The 18,943-nt window shown below is 41.0% G+C and overlaps 1 protein-coding gene across 13 annotated transcripts in view; it reads right to left on the minus strand.

Moving 5' to 3' along the window:
• Positions 1 to 18,672, minus strand: part of LOC111579000 (adhesion G protein-coupled receptor L2-like) — an 85,791-nt gene extending 67,119 nt beyond the window's left edge. For 6 of the 13 annotated variants that reach the window (XM_023286052.3, XM_023286046.3, XM_023286049.3 and 3 more), the window contains exon 1: positions 17,968 to 18,665. The gene's annotated coding sequence lies outside the window, so the exon portion shown is untranslated. Of the gene's footprint in view, positions 1 to 17,967 lie in introns of all 13 variants that reach the window. The other 7 variants (XM_035955373.2, XM_023286050.3, XM_035955372.2 and 4 more) reach the window with 3 other exon arrangements.
• Between the last annotated feature and the right edge of the window lie 271 nt (positions 18,673 to 18,943).

Below are 18,943 nucleotides of genomic sequence, written 5' to 3' on the forward strand. Positions count from 1 at the left end.
ACGCCACCAATGAAATGAAAAATGATACGCAAACATTCACGACATCTGTTTTTCTTTTGTCTCTTATACATACACTGTGGAAATCCAAGGAGAGAAATCTATCATCAGTTAAGATAATGGAGAAAATCACAGTCCACAGCAAATTTTTCACATCAGCCTGATAGAAATAATAAGCAAGCATTTAAAAAAGGACGGCAAGCAATTAAAACATAATTAAAATAAATGGATAGAAGGAGACAGCCCACATGTCTTAACAAGGCATACAAGGCTGTGTGCAACAGCCGGCTGAATGAATGTGAGGCTCCTTTGACAAAGCTTGTGTCTGCCTCACTCAAGCTGGAGAGGCGACCAGTGAAAGAGAGAGTGTGAGAGCAGGGGGGAGTTTGAGAGTTGCGAAGCCGGGAGAGACTAAATGGATGGGAGAGGGAGAGCAGAGGAGGAGAAGAATGGAAGGGGGAGAAAGAAAGGGGCGGTGGGGTCACTGTGGAGGATTGACAGGCTGTGAGTATGGCCTGACCTCCTGGGTTCGCCTCCAACTTTTCTCCACAGGCTTAGAGAAGACAAAAATAAAGCCCAGGAATGTTAATTTATTTTCAATTGTCAACGCCGAGAAGAGAGAGATAAAGAGCGCATACATACATATAAACTAAGACTGGAACAAAACTAATGCGCAAGTCCAAGTGTAAGCTGAAAACCTACAAGTGAAATAGAGCTGTGGCTCTGTAGAGATGGATCTTGCCAACACAATGATTCGTCTTCCACTCTTTGAATAACTACTAATTTGGAGAACTTTCTGCCCCGCCCCCATGCCCTACATTCAGGACAAAAAAGACACACATGTGAGAGGGGAATTTCAAACATCAGAAAACGGTTGATGAGCTAGAAGTGGGAGACGGGAACTACAGGAACTAAGAACACACAGCCTCCAGACAGTATTTTTTTTTTCTGTCCTCGGTGCACCCTGATGTTCCCAAGGAACTCTTTTGTCATGACAGTCCTGTCAGGGCTGCGCTCTCAACCCCTGCAGGGACATGATGTCATTTCCTTGGCTCCACCAGTGATGTAGAGAAGTTGCCATCAACTGCCAGAAATGGAGATGAGCGGAGTCTGCCGAGTGTGCTTTATCAACACTTAGCTGATAAGATACATTATTATGATCATTAACAGACTGTACATTTTGGTTTGCAGCCGCACACACTGAAGCAATAAAAACTTCTCCAGAAGATGGCTTAACCAAAGCTAAATCCGTTTTTCATTAATTGATTAGACGACTGACCTGAAATGAAGTCACTCTGTGGGCAAAAATACCTAAACTTTCCTGGTTCCAGCCTTTCACATGTGAATATTCCTGGTTTTCATTGTCTTTTATGACTTCTGCTTGGACAAATTAAATTATTTGAAAATGGAAACTTGGACTCGGACAAGAGAAGTCTTGACCGGATTTAAGAGCAGTTTAACATATTTATGTTTTTTGCTGGATATAAAGGGGTGTCATTAAATCTGTTCATCAGTGGTTCAAGCAGAATGCCCCGAAACAAAAACACAGAAATTTAGACGGTGCAAAAATATACGAGCCATTTCAACTGTCAGAAAGACTGAGAATAACTGGGAAAGTACAGAATTGATAGAAAGTTATGCTGCTGCGCTCCATTGTTCATGTATGTCAGAAGGTTTGCTTGAATGCTGTGAGGATCGTGTTCTTCCACACAGACTTTTTCAGAAAATATCTCTTTGGATGAGTTCCCGTGAGCCAGCGTGTGCTACCTATTCCATCATAATTACTGCTTGGTTCAGTGCCCATAGATAATTTACATGTCAACAGGTATTTTTTAAGATGGATGGTAGATCAGAGAAATTTTTACAACATTTAGGTCAGGGTTAAAACGAGTTCCTGTAACATTTAAATATGCAAAACCGCTATTCAAGGCAGCTGCAGGCTTTTATTTCGTGTTTTCTTTCTGGGGCAAATGGCTCTAGATTAAAAGGAGACTCAGGAGGAGAAAAAAAACATGCTTTTAAGTTGAAATGTTCTTCAGTGCAGCCCAAAAAGCCCAAACAGAAACTCCCTGAAAGGTTCAATGTTTCACTATTTTATTGAGAGAGCACAACAGTTGGTGTGTTCGGCAGCTCTTGGCCAAATGATTGAGGCAACTGATAAGATAGAGTGCCAGCGGGCAAATGGACACAGTGAAACAGAGAGGGGCGAGCAAAGAAGCTTAGTAGAGTGAAGAGAACAAAGAAGACCCAGGCTAAACAACCAGGTTAGTGTCAAGCAAAATGAAGAGAGGACGGTGTGTAGTCTTCAAACAGAGCAGTGCGAGGGAGCAGACACTTGGAAAAAGGGGTAAAAGGAAATGTTCCTGCTGACGCTGCTATCACCTGTCAAGGAAATAATGAAACCTGCCTGAAATGATTGCCATTATGAATTCAGTCTGCTTCGTCTGACTAGCAATTATTTTTATCATTTCATCAGTCAATTATTTGTGCAATTCACAGATTAATCCGTAAAATGACACTAAACTGTGCAAAATAACGTTGCAGAGTTTGCAATGACATCTTCAAATAGCCAGTCCAAAACCAAAAAGATACTGAATTGACAGTGATATAAAACAGAGAAGGCAGTGAGTGATTTGAGCTGTCCGTACAGAAAGCGGTTCCAAAATATCCTAAACAGATATAAGTGCAGCTCTGTGTTTTAGGGGCGAAACTGTCTCCTCAACAAACTATTTTATGGTTTTTTTGATGATTTCAGAGCATCAAAAACAGACTGGGAAGTGACAGAAAATTGTTTTTCTCCAGTCCGCATGTAAATTGCATGGTTGGTTTGGGTATTTTGTTGTGATCCTAAATGTGATTTTTAGGAAAATATAGCTTTGAAATGGCTCATATGAGAATGTGGGTGCTTCTTACTCCATCACAATTAATGTTCACGGCTGAGGAGCTAAAATCAGCCCAAGTTTGGCATTTTGCTGCTTTAAATGACGAATACATTATCAAAATTGTTGTAGATTACTTTTCTGCCAATCAAATGATTAAATAACTCATCTTTTCAGCATTCACTTTTATAATAAACCTGCCAAGCGTTAGTCTTTTGACACTGATATTTTTGGATTGTGCACTTGAATGTTTCATGAACGCTAAATCATACCAAATGTATTGCAACGAAAGAACAAAATAATGAAAGGAAACAAAAGCGGAAAATGACTAAAATGCCTGTTTCTTTCACTATTATTCAGCTACAGGCTAGTCTGCGCCTGGTCGCTGTCTCTGCCTGGCATTGAAATGAATAGACTGACCTCAGAGCAGTTGGTTAAGCAGTGGGGTCACCAGAGAGAAGCAGAGAGCAGCTTGACACTGACACTGAAAAGAGAGGTTTCTCCTTTCAATCAGTCTCTTCATAAATTTACTAAAAGCCTCACTTCTCGCCTCCTCCTCGTATAATTCTAGCACTCCCACACACACACAAACACACCCATGCACACACGCACTACTCACCTCCAGCACACTCCAATGTTCAACAGCAGTTTTACGAGGGAAACCTTGATTGGCTTGGCAATGTGAGCACCACCTTTACCCGCTAAACACCAGCAGCAAACGCACAACACATTCATTCACTTTCAACACGTTTCCAGCGGGTGATATGTTGATGTTCACACCTTCTGGGGAAAAATGCACTGACATGATGTTAAATTTTTACACACTATAGCCCCATTCAGACTGGATTAGTTTTTTAGGAGAACGTAGCCACTAATACATAACATCTGTGATGTTAATGAACAACATGCAGGCGAGGAGAAACCTGTGTAATCAGTCTCCAGCATTACAGAACTCCATTCATGTGCTGCCATCCCACCAAGACTGTATCATAATAATCAAACTTAATTTCCGCATTTGACAGCAACTTGTTTAAACAGTGACAGAAGAGGAAAGGAGGAGAAGAAATGTTGCATCTGGACCGCAGTGATCTCAGATTTGGGGGAAAAGCCAGCAAAAACCTGCAGAGTTCTTCTCCCCCGAAGGAAATGACACATTATTTGCAAACTATCTCAAGGTTGTCATTTCAGACAGGTCTGGCTGAGGTTATTTCTGCTGGGCAAAGGGGGTCCCAGATTTGGTCGAGTGCTAAAATCCCACATGAAGTTACTGACATGGCAAGATTGAGATGGGGCAAAAATTTACAGACATGCTCCATTTTAGATTACATTTCCCCACCTCCCTGCTGATAACACTAATCCCATCCAAATGGGACACTTGACAAAGTGGGATAATAACAAAGTGACACATTTGTTGCCAAAAGTGAAGAGCAGTTTCATGAGAAATATATGCAAATTAAACAAACACCATTAATGCTTGACGGGAGCAAGTAGTAGCTGCTGCAAAGCCAAAAACTAATATTAAAAGCAACACATAGCTGTGGTTTCAGAAGCGATGACACACACGCACACACACACACACACACACACACACACACACACACACACACACACACACACACACACACACGTATACACCACCCTTCAAAAGTTTGGGGTCACCCAGACAATTACATGTTTTCCATGAAAACCCACTTTTATTCATGTGCTAACATAATTGCACAAGGGTTTTCTAATCATCAACTAGCCTTTCAACACCATTAGCTAACACAATGTAGCATTAGAACACAGGAGTGATGGTTGCTGGAAATGTTCCTCTGTACTCCTATGTAGATATTCCATTAAAAATCAGCCATTTCCAGCTAGAATAATCATTTACCATATATATATATATATATATATATATATATATATATATATATATATATATATATATATATATATATATATATATATATATATATATATATTTACATATATATATATATATATATATATATATATATACACACACACACACACATATAGTCATGGTCAATTCTAGCTTCTTTTGATGATAATATTGACTGTAAATGAAAATGTAAATTAAAAGCCTCCACTAGCCTTTCTAGCCTCCACTACTACCTTCAGTGCTGCAGGTGCAATATCCACCAATCAGATATTAAGCCTGAGAGGCAGAACTCGGGGCAGCGGAAGTCACAAAGCCTGTCTTATCTGGTTTCTCAGCTGGATGGTCAAAGGAATTCAAATTGATTTTAGTGAGAAAATCAAACGAACACTATAAAGGGGGAGGGGGCAGGATTTTGAAATGTGAAGTAGAAATCACAGCATCGACTGCATGTCCGCTTAGTCATCTTGCAAAGCCACAATAGTTCATAATTTCTTTAATTATTACTGAAAACAAATTAGTAGACTATTTCTAATAATAGCTTTGGATGAACCTCATCTTACTTTGATGATTAGTTACTCTATTCTGCCAATAGTGCAACCATTCCCTCCTCGTACTTCAGACATACAGCTGTTATGTTGATGCTTCTCACATAGTGAGACTATTTTTATCACAGAAACATAGCTGTTAATCTGACATTTTACATCACTCAAACAAGCTGTTATGTTTCTCCTGACATCCTGGTTTACACTTCATGCTCACTGCATTTTCATACTGATTTTAGACGCTATTTAAATCTATGTGGATCCTCTCAAGTGAGAACAATTTAATGCACACACAACGCCACAATGACAACTTCATGGCTCGCTTCACACACACTGATACAGCCATCCTTCTGGTGCTGGAGCAGATTCACTGTTATGTTTGTCCAATTTAAAATGTATTCTGGTCTAAAGTCTGCTTCACATTACCTATGCATGGTCAGCACATGGAATGCAGTCTAACTGTGGACAGTCTGTGTGGTCTCTATTAATTCAGTGTCCTCCGTGACTGACATGCATTAATTTACCTTAATTATGGGCTGTAATGTGCCCTCATGAGCACAATGGTTATCACTGCACAGTGTGTTTGCAAATCTTTAGTAGATTTAGTTTTTTTAAAAAAGCAGAAGTTTAGTGTATGACATTATAAAAAAAACACGTCATGTGTTATTTTACACTAAGGCTAAAATCAACATCACAATACTGATGAGGACTATTTTCTCTGATTGCAACATACACTCACAATTCAACAGCAGCACAAACTACAGCTTCTAAATGGAATTAATCTCTTGTTAAAGCAAAAACTGAACATTAAAACCTTCATGAATGTAGGATTTAACCCTCGTGTCGTCCTGAGGGTCAAAATTGACCCGATTTAAAGTTTGAAAATGTGGAAAAAATACATATTTTCACAGTGAAACTTCTGATGTCCACATTTTCAACATTTTTGGGAAATCTCTGAACATTTTTTGGTGGAACAAAAGAAATGCTAAAAATGTTCCTTAAGAACATTCACAAAAAAATCAACCAAAATCCAGCGAAATTCGCTGGATTTTGGTTGATTTTTTGTGAATGTTGTTAAAGAAAATATTAGAAGTTTTACTGATATATATGTAATCACTTAAGATATTTTTATTGCCAAATTTGGGGGATTTTTTAAAAAAAATAAAACTTTTTAAGGCAGTATTTGAAGGAATTATTTGGAATTTTCTTCCTGAAGGTTTTGCAAATTTTAAGAAATTTGGGGAATTTTTTTGCTGAATTTTGGGATTTTTTTCAGACAAGGAAACAATATTTTTTGGTGCCCAAAAATGAGGACAACAGGAGGGTTAATGCAGCAACATATTTAACTGCAAACTTATCTCGGTAAACCAACTGACTGGTATATCATCATATAACTAGCACAAAACAAGTTCAAATATCGAGCAAAATAAATTACAGCTGAAAAGAACGAGGCCACTAAGAGAGCATTTAACAGCAACTACTTACTGATAATCAATTAATTGCTGTTTTTTATTGCTGTAAATGGGCATCTTTGAGTTTTGGACAGTTGGTTGAACAAAACAGCTGAAACATGTGAAGATCATTTTTTGCAATTTTGTAACATTTTATCCAGTAAATGATTAAATCCTGAATCAAGAAAATAACCAGCTTTATTTTTTAAGTTAGTTGCAGCACCAAAGTACTAATTCAGCCCTAAAATTTTGAATGGAGCCAAAAAATTTGAGCTTTTATGAACATAATCAGGCAAAAATCCCAATCTTGTTGATTGAATTACAGCCCAATATTGCACAAAGACAATGTAAATAATTTATTATTCAACATGTCATAATACAAAATTCTAACTTAATTATGCTGAACAACTGACCGGGTTTCAGTTCAAACTCACATAAAATAAAACACCTCAGTAGTATAACTGAAGATCAGTGTGGGAGCTACAGTAAATGATGGTGTAAACATCTGTTGAAATGAAATACCATCAAAATTATGGCAAGAAAAGGTAAGACCACAATATCTACGACTCTGCAAGTGTGTAATTTTCTTACAGGAGTTAAGTGACTGACTGTGGGAGACCTGAAGGAGGTGGAAACCAACCCCGCACTCTTTTCAGCAGGGTTTTCCATGATCTTACAGGAAGTTTAGATCTGGTGACAGGGGAAACCATACCAGGAATTTGATTTAACTCATAAAACCACTGCAACGTGGGGTGCAGCTACAGTAGTCCTGTAAAACTGCCTCATACACCTTGGCCATTACACCGCTGTGTGGAGTAATCGTCAATCCTAATGAGTCCCGCGAGAGGGCTGCCAATGCTATTAAGGACCCACCACCATGTTTAACAGTCCACAGCAGACATCCACTGCTTTTCTCTGCAGGTAAACCCATCAGAATGCAAGAAAAAGGTTTCGGTGCCAGCTAACTTATTGCATGTTTATGACTCGGCCTTTGGATGGAAGTGTTTTCTGAAGGGCGTCGCGACTGTTAATACCTGCTTTTTTACCAGCAAAGATATATGGCTAAAGATGTTTCACAGAGGTGTTAGTTCTCATATGATATTTTTCTGATTATGATGCATAATTTATGATACTCCGGTCATAATTTTAATGTGGTTACCTACCAGTCATGCTAGCAGGAATCAGTGTTCCTCCGCCTTTGAGCTTTGATTCACACCCACTATTCGGCTTTGCATGAACCTCAGTATTTCTTTGGTACCACCAGTTAATGAAAATTTGCATCAAATGCTTGCTCGGATAAATATAATTTTCTTTTGATCAGTTTGATTTGAGGATTAGGGCCAGCAGAGTAAGCTGTAAACACAACATATTATCGCCAAGTGTTTTTTTGCCGATCTGCAAGCAAACAACTGCCTAATTACACATCCCGCAGTTACACACCAGCATTATCGTTCATTTCAAGTTGCGTTTCTAGCCAATAGACGCTGTTAGCTATGCCGTGGTCTTCAAAACTCCTGAGGGAAATCTCGAGCTCTTAAGCTGGTAAATGCTTCATTATTAGCTAGTCTCTAAATTTGTCTGTCTGCTGTTTGATGATGGGCAGGTAGCGTGCAGCGGGTTTTTAATGCTTTTTTTTTCTCCTGAAAAACAAACCGCCTGCTGCGCGTGTTAATGACGATATGAGAGCAGTGAGAGTGGACCACAACAGTAAAGTTGCAGGCTATGAAACCAAAGCAATAATCTGAAAGCTCAACCCTCTGTAGGGTTGAGGGGAAATGCAGATTTGGGTGATAATTATTTGTGGGTTCATCACTGTGAGGAACCCCTTTAACACCGCATGTAGTCATTTCAGCTGTGGTGATATCAATTTTTTTGATTAATGCAGCTTTAAATCATTATTTTACGTTTCATTATATTGTTGTTTTGCTGCTCGTGTTACAAAATTTGACAAATGTTTCACTTTTCTTTTTGAAATGGTTAAAAAAACAGGTTTATTTTCTTAAAGAAGAGAATTGAATATAGTACAATGGTTGACTAATGCCGCTGGGATTTAAAATTATTCATTTTTGTAGCAAACACATCTTTATTCAAGCAATGACAGTTGAGAACTGTTACTTACATGATGTTCAAATGTTGCTATTAACCTTTTTTTGAGGTTGACCCATAACTGATTACTCATCTAGGCACCATTCACCATAAAAGCAACTGAAACTTAGTTAAATTTCAATTTAAAAATGAAGGGAGAAGGAAAATTGGGCATGATTGATGATATGTTACTTGTGGCAGCTAATGTTACGGTGTGTGCTCTGTTTTGGAAACATTAAACACATTCTACGAGTGTTGGAGTAAAAGCAGGAAGATAATATTAAGTTCACAGATGTGCTGCATGTCCCACAGGGCCAGTTTTGTATTTTAATTCAATTTGTTGAAATAATCATTTAAAACTCTGAACAATCCTGAATTATTCTGCTGTCTTCCAAGTTCATAGGTTTAATTTTAGGGGAATTATTCTGTATTCCAGAACTGATAAGATAAAACCCTTTTGCAGGGATACAGTATTTCATTCAGGTTTGAAAAATGAAGTTAATACCTTTAAGCCATAGTGTCTGATGTACCATTTGGCCATACAGATTTGGAAATGAGCCACTGACTGATTATGCACAGACGCGCTATGAGCCTGGATGGTTTTGGTGCTTGTTTTCAATTCAAAGTCTTTTTTTTTTTCCCAGTATTGGTTTCTATTAATTTGTCCACCCACTCTGTCTGTTCCTTTGGAAACCACGACACAGGCATCCATCTACAGCTTTCCACTGGGAAATGGAAACTGGTTGGACTTGTTTTTCTTGTTTCTTTGTACATAATTGCTTTCTTGTGCTGTTCCGGGCTCTGCTGAGACCGTCTCTGGGTTATTATTTAAGAGTAACTATCCCTGATTAAGCCGTAAGCGGTTTCACATTTTGATTTTGAAAACTGGACCAGGTTGACAGGTGAGGCCGAAAATATCTCTTCCTTTAGAGCGGTTAGACTCCTAATACAAAAATACATTTTAAAGAAAAGCTCATGGGTGCAGCATAACTGTCAACACCTCAAAACAGACACAAAAAAACATAATTATACAACAGCCATCTAAACAACTGGATAGGCTTCCAAAAAATTGGCTTGAATCTTGGAATACAGCACTGGCCTGATTTCATGGCTTCAATGCACCAAATCTGTGACATGCTGACAAAAGACAGACACTTTTCCAGGACCAAATGTAACACTTTTTGCTCAAATCATCTCTAAATATATGTTAAAAGTGAGCCCAAAATGCAGCTTAAAGGACAACACCACAGAGTCTCTGCATGCTAAATTATACGTTTTACCAGTATTTCCATGAGTTTGTTCTGCTCTCTCCATTGTAATGCAAACATGAGGGCCTTACAAGTGCAGAGAGAATGAATTGGAACAATGATGAAAGTGCGTGCTATAAGAATCAGGACAGCTGTCAGGGTGTGCGGGTGTACAATTAGCGGTTAAGGACTGGTTTTACTAAAATGCAGCTACATTTGCAATAGACAGACATAGACAAGCATTCTGTGTCTGCAGCATGTTACACAGTTTGTCATTCAGGGTCAAAGGAGCCGCTCAGACTTCAGTTTCACCATAAAAGCAGATTAGACTTTAGGCTGTGCGGTTTCTTCCTCCAAGAAACGTTCATAAATACAATTTATGCTTCCTTGGACCAAGTATATACCAATACGGAGGGTTTATATAACCACATTAATCCATTTTGAAACTGCAGAAGGACTTCTGTGCTTCAGCTTCGATAGCTGTCAACTTTAACCACATTGACTGCGAATAAGCTGCACCATCGGGTCAGTAACTTGTTGTTATTCATCTGTTTGCCATTTATACAATTATTGAATGACATTTTATTCTATAAAAAAAACAAAAACTAGTGAAAAATGTTCCAGTTCTGAGAGCTCAATTCTTACATTCTCCTATTGTCTGATTTGTCCAACCAACAACCCCAAAATATACAAAAATCAATAAGAGAGAAAAGCAAAAAATCTATAGCTATGGATTAATTTTCTTTTGAACAGCTACTTGAATAATCAGCTAATTGTTGCAGCTCCAGTGACCACAAACGAACCTATTTTGTCCTTGACCTGACACTTCACAGCACTGTCTGATTGTTCTGTGGTAATAAACACACCGAATCTGGGCAACGGATTTCTAAAAAGACAGAAAAAGCAGAGCCAGAGCACTGTGTATACAAACGACAGACATAAGCAACAATACACAGCCACCATACCATGTCTCAATGCTTCAAAAACACAGAAAAGCCTTCTGTAGATGCAATGCTTTTCTCTGCTGCCAAGTTTCCCTTGTGCTGTGGCTTAGCCCAACAGTAGTGTAAAGGATGCATGCTTCTTTTATTTTATTTTCAGCCCCCTGCCTCCGTTTTTTTCTCCTCCTCCAGTACATCATTCCTTTGGGTGTTTGTGCGGTGTCCCTTAGTTACCGGATAAGGGACCCAGCAGCTCAGAGAGTTAAAAGCCTGGCCTGTCCCACTCATACGAACAAGACCATCAATAATTCACCCTCATCGGGAAGCATTATCTAAGAGCCTTATGAAATTTTAAAGATTGTGGGTGACAACATGGAACCATGAGGAAAGTGCTTCGTAAGAAAACACTCCAGGTGGCAACAATGTTGGCAACAGATATGTTAAAGTGGAAGCAGAGGAAGACTCGGTCGTGTCAGTGCCAGTCCTGCAAGGCTGATTTAACCGTTACACATAAAAGACAGACGCCTCGCTGAATTAGGGGATAGCCGGCGACTCTCGTCTCCACCAGCCCTCTGCACGAGTGTGTGTGTGTGTGTGTGTGTGTGTGTGTGAGTTAGTGCGGCACGGAGGTGGAAGCGTTTGCTCGGCTGTATTAACGCCCAGGCTCATTCTCATTGACAGTGAAATCCCTCTAAGCCTAGATCAATTACATCCAGCTCTGCTGTAATTAAAATGTCCTAACAAAGGTCTTAGGAGCACAGGACAGAAACCTACCCATTCAAAATACGCTCAGTCCAATCTATAGCAATATCCCAGAGAAAATAGTTTAAGATTAGTTTCAGGCTTGCTTTGGTGATAAGCACATGCACAAAATGTTGGAGCTGCTTTGCTCCAAACAAGTCCGTTTTATCCTTTAATGAGGTCAAGATATGTTTTCAGAAGTGTCAAGCACACAACCCCACATAAAACACAGTTATGCTGTCACATTTGAAATAAATGCAAGTACATAGAATGAAATACTCATTAATCCACACTACAATAAAAGTTATGATTGTTTTTGTAGCCCTAACTACTAAGACAACTAATTATTTGTTCTCTTAAGTACATCTGACGCTTGACTATGTTCTGCTGAGAAATGACAGAATGCTTATGAGTCTCTTAATTAAAACTCAGCAGTGGGGTGATTAGCAATCACAACTTCACTCTTCAAATATCAAGATCTGATTTGCTTGGCTGATCAACAACAAGCTCCCTTCTCTCACTGCAACTCGCAGAGTCTCCCTCGTTCTCTATTAGGGGGGCTTTTGAAATGGCGGAACCAGCACAACTCCACAAGAAAGAGCTCAGCTGAGTTTTGAGCTCTACACTGCCTGTTTTTGGCCAGAAAGCCATTTACGTTGCAATACTTTGCTTTTTTTTTTTTTTTTTTTAATGTTGACTGCCAGTAATCACAACACAGGTTACACACTGGCACTGATGGACGCTCCAAATGCTGATGGTTTTATGAGATAATCCGGCGTAGCATGAAACCCAAGTAGAAAACATCAATATTATTACTTATGGCAAGCAACAGAATTAAACTTGAAAGCTGCTCCCTCGCTGCACCGAGCAGGGACCATTACAGACACACAGAGAGCAAGATGGCTGACTGCACTGACACACAGTGAAAGCACGCCTTGCCATCCTGGGTAATAGATTCTCTTTGCCGTGCGACTCCCACCACTCCTCGTCTTCTGTGACAACGTCTGCCAATCAAAGCCAAGAGAACGTTCAAGGGCTTTGACAATATCTCCTCACCTTGAAAATACATTGGCTTCATCACCAGACACACAGTGACATCAAGTAGGCATCAAATAGCCATTAGACATGGCAGACAAAGACCCGACAGACTGCAGGTGATCCCGTGTGTCTTTTTCTTTTTTTTGCAACACACAAGAGCTCCCCGAAAATTGGCATTTTAAGTCTTCTTTCTATACATAGAGACACAATACGAACAAATGCCAGCAATACCGTGGGAGGTGACATTTAAGCGTTGGGCAGAAACTCACTGCATGAGAGCACTAGATGCAGAAGGATTTTATGATCACTTGAAAGAATTCGCAGCAAAAACGGAGGTAAGTGAAAGAACTTCACTATAATATTTAATTTAGCCTTTTAATATGCCAAATAACTCGTTTCTCAGGAAGCAAATGTGCCAGGGCTTTCACGTGAAAGCACTTAATAGAAGAATCCGAGCTGTCTATCACATGTGGACGGCGTACAGATTACTCATTTGGAAAATAAAACATGGGTGTGGGTGTATACCTGTTCCACTTTCTCTCTTTTCAATGCAATGAGAAATAACAATGTTACCCTACATCACCTGACTGATTTACATTTTTATATGATTCATGAATACCATGAAGGAGGAACAGAGAGAGATTTGTCTGCAGTGAAGCATAGCCTGAACTTCAATTTCGAGGATAATTGTATGATACTATTTAGAAATCTGAGGAGGAGAGGAGCGTTTCCTCGGTTGAAGACAGATGACCTGTCAGATACACCTAATACCAATACAAAGCCTTCAGCCTTTAATCTGCACACTTCCTGTGACCCGTAGTATGACAGAACCAAATAAAGAACACTATCTTTGTATCCCCCTGAGACAGAGCAGTGTCCTCATATGCTAATGTCAGCCAGTGTTGGAGAAGAAGCTCCGAGGGCGGCCCAGACAACTCACAGGTCAGTGCTAATCTTCTGATATATGGAGCCTAAAGACCCGGGACACATCCATCACAGGCCGCCGACGGCTCCCCAACTGGGAGAGATCTGCACACTCCAAAGGGTTAACAAACGCCCCAAAGAGACCTGTGATGATCCATCACTCAGGAATCAGCCTCTTTTCGAGCAGCAGCATCCTTTAACAACACCGAGGGGGTAGCTTTCTTAGCAGAGGCTCGGCAGTGAGCGCATATAGAGCCAGCGTGACTGCTAGACCTAAGCTCAGAGCCTCTGTTGATCATTAAACATCCATTTTAAACCAGTGGGGGAAAGTTAACTGTCATTTTAAACACAGGAGGTGGTGGTATGGGAGAGAATTTTTCTCCCTCAGATGTATTTTCTCTGCAAAAAAGACCATACATCCATCCATCGGGTTAACTACCCTAACACATAATCATTCGTTCCAGTCGCCTGTCTCTTTATTTTTGGGGCGAGCCACAAAATGGCTATGATGGGCTTTCGCACTGAATGAGGAACTCACCCTGAAACGCTTTGTTAAATAAGCCACACAAAAAAAAAAATCCACTTCTTTCGTGTGGTTGTTGAGAAAAACTTCAGTGTTGTTTCAAAAAAAAAAAGTGGGAGGAGGGGGCTCATCAAGGCATCACCTGTAAATGTCAGGTTTGGTGTCATCCACTCCGATTCACACACTAGTTTCTACACTCCAGACCATTTTGCAGCAACACTCACCCAGGAAGAAATCCATCTTAGAAGGAGCACTGATGCCAGTTTCTCCAGTGAAAGCAGCCTCGACAGAGCAGAATACATGCACCTCTACTCCTCAGCAGCTTTTTAATAATTTGAACAACTACGCTCAGCTCAGCACAGCACACTTTCCACTCCACTCTCACTTTTGTCTTCACTCGACAAACTTACCCACAGTTGCCACTGCAATAGCTGCTGCCCTATCCTCCTACACACATGCTACGCAGGGAGCCCTGTTCTCTGGGCTTTGTCAGAAGTCTTTGGAAGCATAAGAAATCACAAACAGCAGAAGAAGTTGGCAAATTGTAAAGCCAGTGTAACAGGAAGAGAGCTACACCATTCATAAGAGCATGCACCATGCATCGCATGTAAAGCACTAGTCTCCTCTAGGATCAGTGCAATCAGAACTGTCTCATCTAGCATTACTCATCACTCCCTCTTTCTCCTCTCTGTCCATTTGTTTGTCCAACTTTTCACAGTGAGCGAGTCAGAGGAATTGAACAAGACAGCTGTCAAACCCGCCTGCTGTGAGTGAAGATGGCAGGTGAAGTCCTTCTTTTTTTTCCCCCTCCTCCGTCCTGTTCTTTGGGTTCAAAACTGGAAAACTGCCCTCCTATTCTCGCCTCTCTCACAAGTTTTGTGATGTTATTTTGTCCGAACAAAGGAGGCAGAGGAAGCTCTCCTGCTCTGGCAGGTTGGGGAGCATTTGGCTCATGTTATTACCCAGAACCAGGATGGCCATGAAGGGGCCACCGACCCCTAATGCGCTTCCAGTGGCATTTACATTCCCTGTCTCTGTGCAATAACATCTCACACGCGGCACTTTCTTTCACTATTAACCTATGCTGATCCTATTTTCAAAGTAAGGGCAAGCACAAAGGTAAGAAATTGCTTTTTTCTTCTGTTTCTCTTTGTGCACACGGCAAATGTGTATGAGTGTTTATTTTCAACTACTTAACCTGTCTAAAACTGCAGTGAACATTAGGCCATGTATGCCGAGAAAAAGAAAAAAAAAACACAAATCCATCAAAATAAACAGTGTCTTGCCGCATTCTTTCTCTGACAAACAACAGCTGCACAGAATTGGAAATAAATATTATCTCTGCGACAGAAAAACAATCAGGCACCGCGAGGAACTCGGGAGTCTTTCAGTGCTTGAATGCTCTGTGTCTTTACATCTGCACTCGCTGAATGTTGAATTAGACCATTTATTTTGCAAGAAAGCACTTGAAAACAAATTCATTTCGGAGCATTTGAGTTATATCGCTGTGGCCAAAATACCAGTTAAAATGTGTAAACAGATTTTCAGCAAGTTATTTATGCTTTTTTTCCCCTCCTCTCCACCCTCACCATGCATGCTTTCGGCTCCTTTTCTCCTAGAAAATGAAACACAGACCTTTGTTGGTGTTTTATGCTCGTACTGAGAAATGCTGAGGAAAATTGTTTTAACAGAAGAAATCTTTTTCAACATGACCACGTCTCTGAATGGCGTCCAGAATTTCCACTAAATACATGGCTTTTGGTGTTAAGATTATGGCCAACAAATTCTTCAAATCCACACTAAATCTTGTTTCCAGCACAAACACTTGCTTCACACACACACACACACACACACACACAACCCAAATGCAATGTCCAGCAATCCTGTCAGTAGCCTCCACCAGCAGCAGAAGCAGCAGCAGTGCTCCATCAGAACAAAACTGCTTAGAGGAAGGGGGCTGGTAGCTCAAGTTCTCCCTATTGAAATGCAGACACTTTGATATGGAAATTGGCAGTTACAAAAACCCGCTAGAATTCACACTAGCCTGCACTGAAACCATTTGCGCAATGTGAGATGAGATGGCACTTCCTCCCAAGACAACACAGACAAATGGACCAAACCAGCATGGCCGGGGTGGGTGAGAGATGGAGTGGAGGTAGAGAGAGGGTGGATGTGGGGGAGAGAGGAAGAAGCAGCAGACCATTTGTCCCCCTCTTCTTTCTTTGAATTCCTACCATTCACTGTCCCAGCACTTGTTTTGGTCTTACCCCGAAGTAAAAATGCGTTTTTTCTTCTAAAGTGCAACATCTATATTGAGCAATAAAGCCTCGTATTATAGCCTATTGGCAGCCAAAGAGGTGACCTTTTCATCTTCAGGGATCACTGATGGCTGTGTCAATATTAAGCAGACGCACTGAACATCATCCCCGGCCGAGGAGACTTTTTGTCTCAGTCCTTCCAAAATGGCTGGCATGACACAAAAAAACTTATCTGCGGTCACGGTGAAAATATGCTTCGGATTTGTTTGGTGGCAAGACAATTTCTCACACTGTGCATACATAGCTTATATAATAACATTGCAGTTTCTCCCCCCGCTCCAAATCCTGAAATTTTGCTGCTTTGCTTTTGTGCCCCAAAAACAGCTGGAATTGAAAAGTCATCTATAGTTTTCTTGCGTGATGCAGTTATATAAGCACATGCCAGGGGAAGCCTTCAGTTTCCTAACTTGACAGCATGGCTTATATAATGTTGCACCACAATCCTGTATGGATTGTGTGTAAATGTTATTTAACCTTGATATTTCAGGCCCAGCACAGCCGATGCTCTCCTGTGGTTTCTTGCTGAAGTCTATGCGGCCCTATCTCTAAAAGCTTCACGTGAGAATGAGATATGGTTCCTTCAGCCTGTAAAAACTCTGTCTGTGTGTGTGTTTATGTGTGTGTCAGAGTGTGGTGTGTGTGTGTGTGTGTGTGTGTGTGTGTGTGTGTGTGTGTGTGTGTGTGTGTGTGTGTGTGTGTGTGTGTGTGAGAGAGAGTGTGTCTCATCATCACACATGGCTGGCTCAGGTCTGTGAATTATACATGCCCTGTGAAATGATCTTATTTTATAGCTGCAAAATGGAGAAGTAAATGGAGACAGTAACTGACATCCAGCTACTTAGCTCTTGGTGTTCTGGGCTGGGTGGAGATGTTAGTGTGAGCTCCAGTTTTTTCACCGATTATCATTGCTGAATACGTTATAAATCGTTAGGTTTTCTTTTTTTGGTTCATATCAAGTATTTCTCTGTCATGATGTGCAATCTTAAATAAAGCAAAATATGTAACATGTAAAAACTGAAGAATATTATCACTGGTGTACAAGAAAATACATCATGGAGAAGGAATTTAATTTTAATTATATGGAAATACACACTGAAGCCCTGGAGATCCCAGTGGACAAGCAACTCTATATTAATTAAAAGCCTGAATGGTAAGAAATAAATTAAAAAATAAAATAAATAAATAAATAAATAAATAAAAGCCATCATGCACTATGGGCTATGTATTGATCTCATCACAACAGTTTTAAACTGCTGGAGGAGCCCGTGGGCCCGTTTTCTGACATTTGGCTTCTCCTATCCTGGGAGTGTAAATAAATGGTATTGATTCAACGAGGCATAACCCAGCATCACCCCCTGAAAGATTCAAACATGAGCTTTTAAAAGCTACTTACGGTACCGTGCCAAAATATGGATCCCGGCGTGGAGTGTGAATTTCAGATCAACACCAGGAGCCCCCCTCCTCTCCACTCCTTTTTTCACAAGAGGCCCCCAGAAACTAAGCGGCGGGTCGCACAAAGACGGCTGGGTCTCGGCTGCATGCTCCACTTTCCTCACAGCGGGCAGACGCTGGGGCTTCCAGCGGCAGGTATCTGCTCTTCTTCAAGCCAATACGTCCGGGACCGGACGGATAGCTCCATGGCGAAGGGTCTGTTCAAAAGTACTGCTCGTTACTCTCCCTCCTTCCTTCCTTCCTTCCTTCCTCCTTCTCCTCCTCCTCCTCTTGTGCGTGCGCCCGGGCTCCTTCCGACGGGAGCGCTACGGATAGACTGCATAAAAAAGGATCACTTCAAGGAGACGAGATGCACCCCGAGTCTCGTTCCCAAAAAAAATAAATAAATCAAACTCCGAGCACGTCTTCCCCCCGCTGCTCGGTCCGTCTGAGAGGCGCTCCAGCGGTGCGGTTCTTGCGGGGCAGCGGGACTTCTTTAGGCTGGCTTTCGGTGCGCTCCCGGTTGTTCCCTCTGCGCCTCATCCACACGCCGTGCAGACAGTCAGAGCTACAGCCGGACTGGAGGCAAACAAGGCGAGGAGAAACGACGCACCGGTCCCCTGCTCTGCAGCAGCTGGCTGTGGAGGGCAGCGCGCAAAACCCGGAGCGGATCAGCAGCAGGCAGTGCGCGGGGCTGGATCCTGCTGCTAATTACGGCTAAGATCCAGGCGTCGTCTCACCGCTGCTCACACTTCATGCGTGTGTGTCCTAGCACAAACAAGTCGTGCTGTATTCCCTCCAGCTGGTGGACTTCAGTAGGTTAATCCACGTAGGACAACTGTTGGAGTCAGCAGCAGAAGAGAAGCAAAAGAAATCCATGTTAAGCAAAGAAGTTCACATGAGTAGCATACTATTTTTAATCCAATTAACATTTCCTG

Source organism: Amphiprion ocellaris, chromosome 10 (genome assembly GCF_022539595.1).
Source record: "Amphiprion ocellaris isolate individual 3 ecotype Okinawa chromosome 10, ASM2253959v1, whole genome shotgun sequence".
Lineage (NCBI taxonomy): Eukaryota > Metazoa > Chordata > Actinopteri > Pomacentridae > Amphiprion > Amphiprion ocellaris.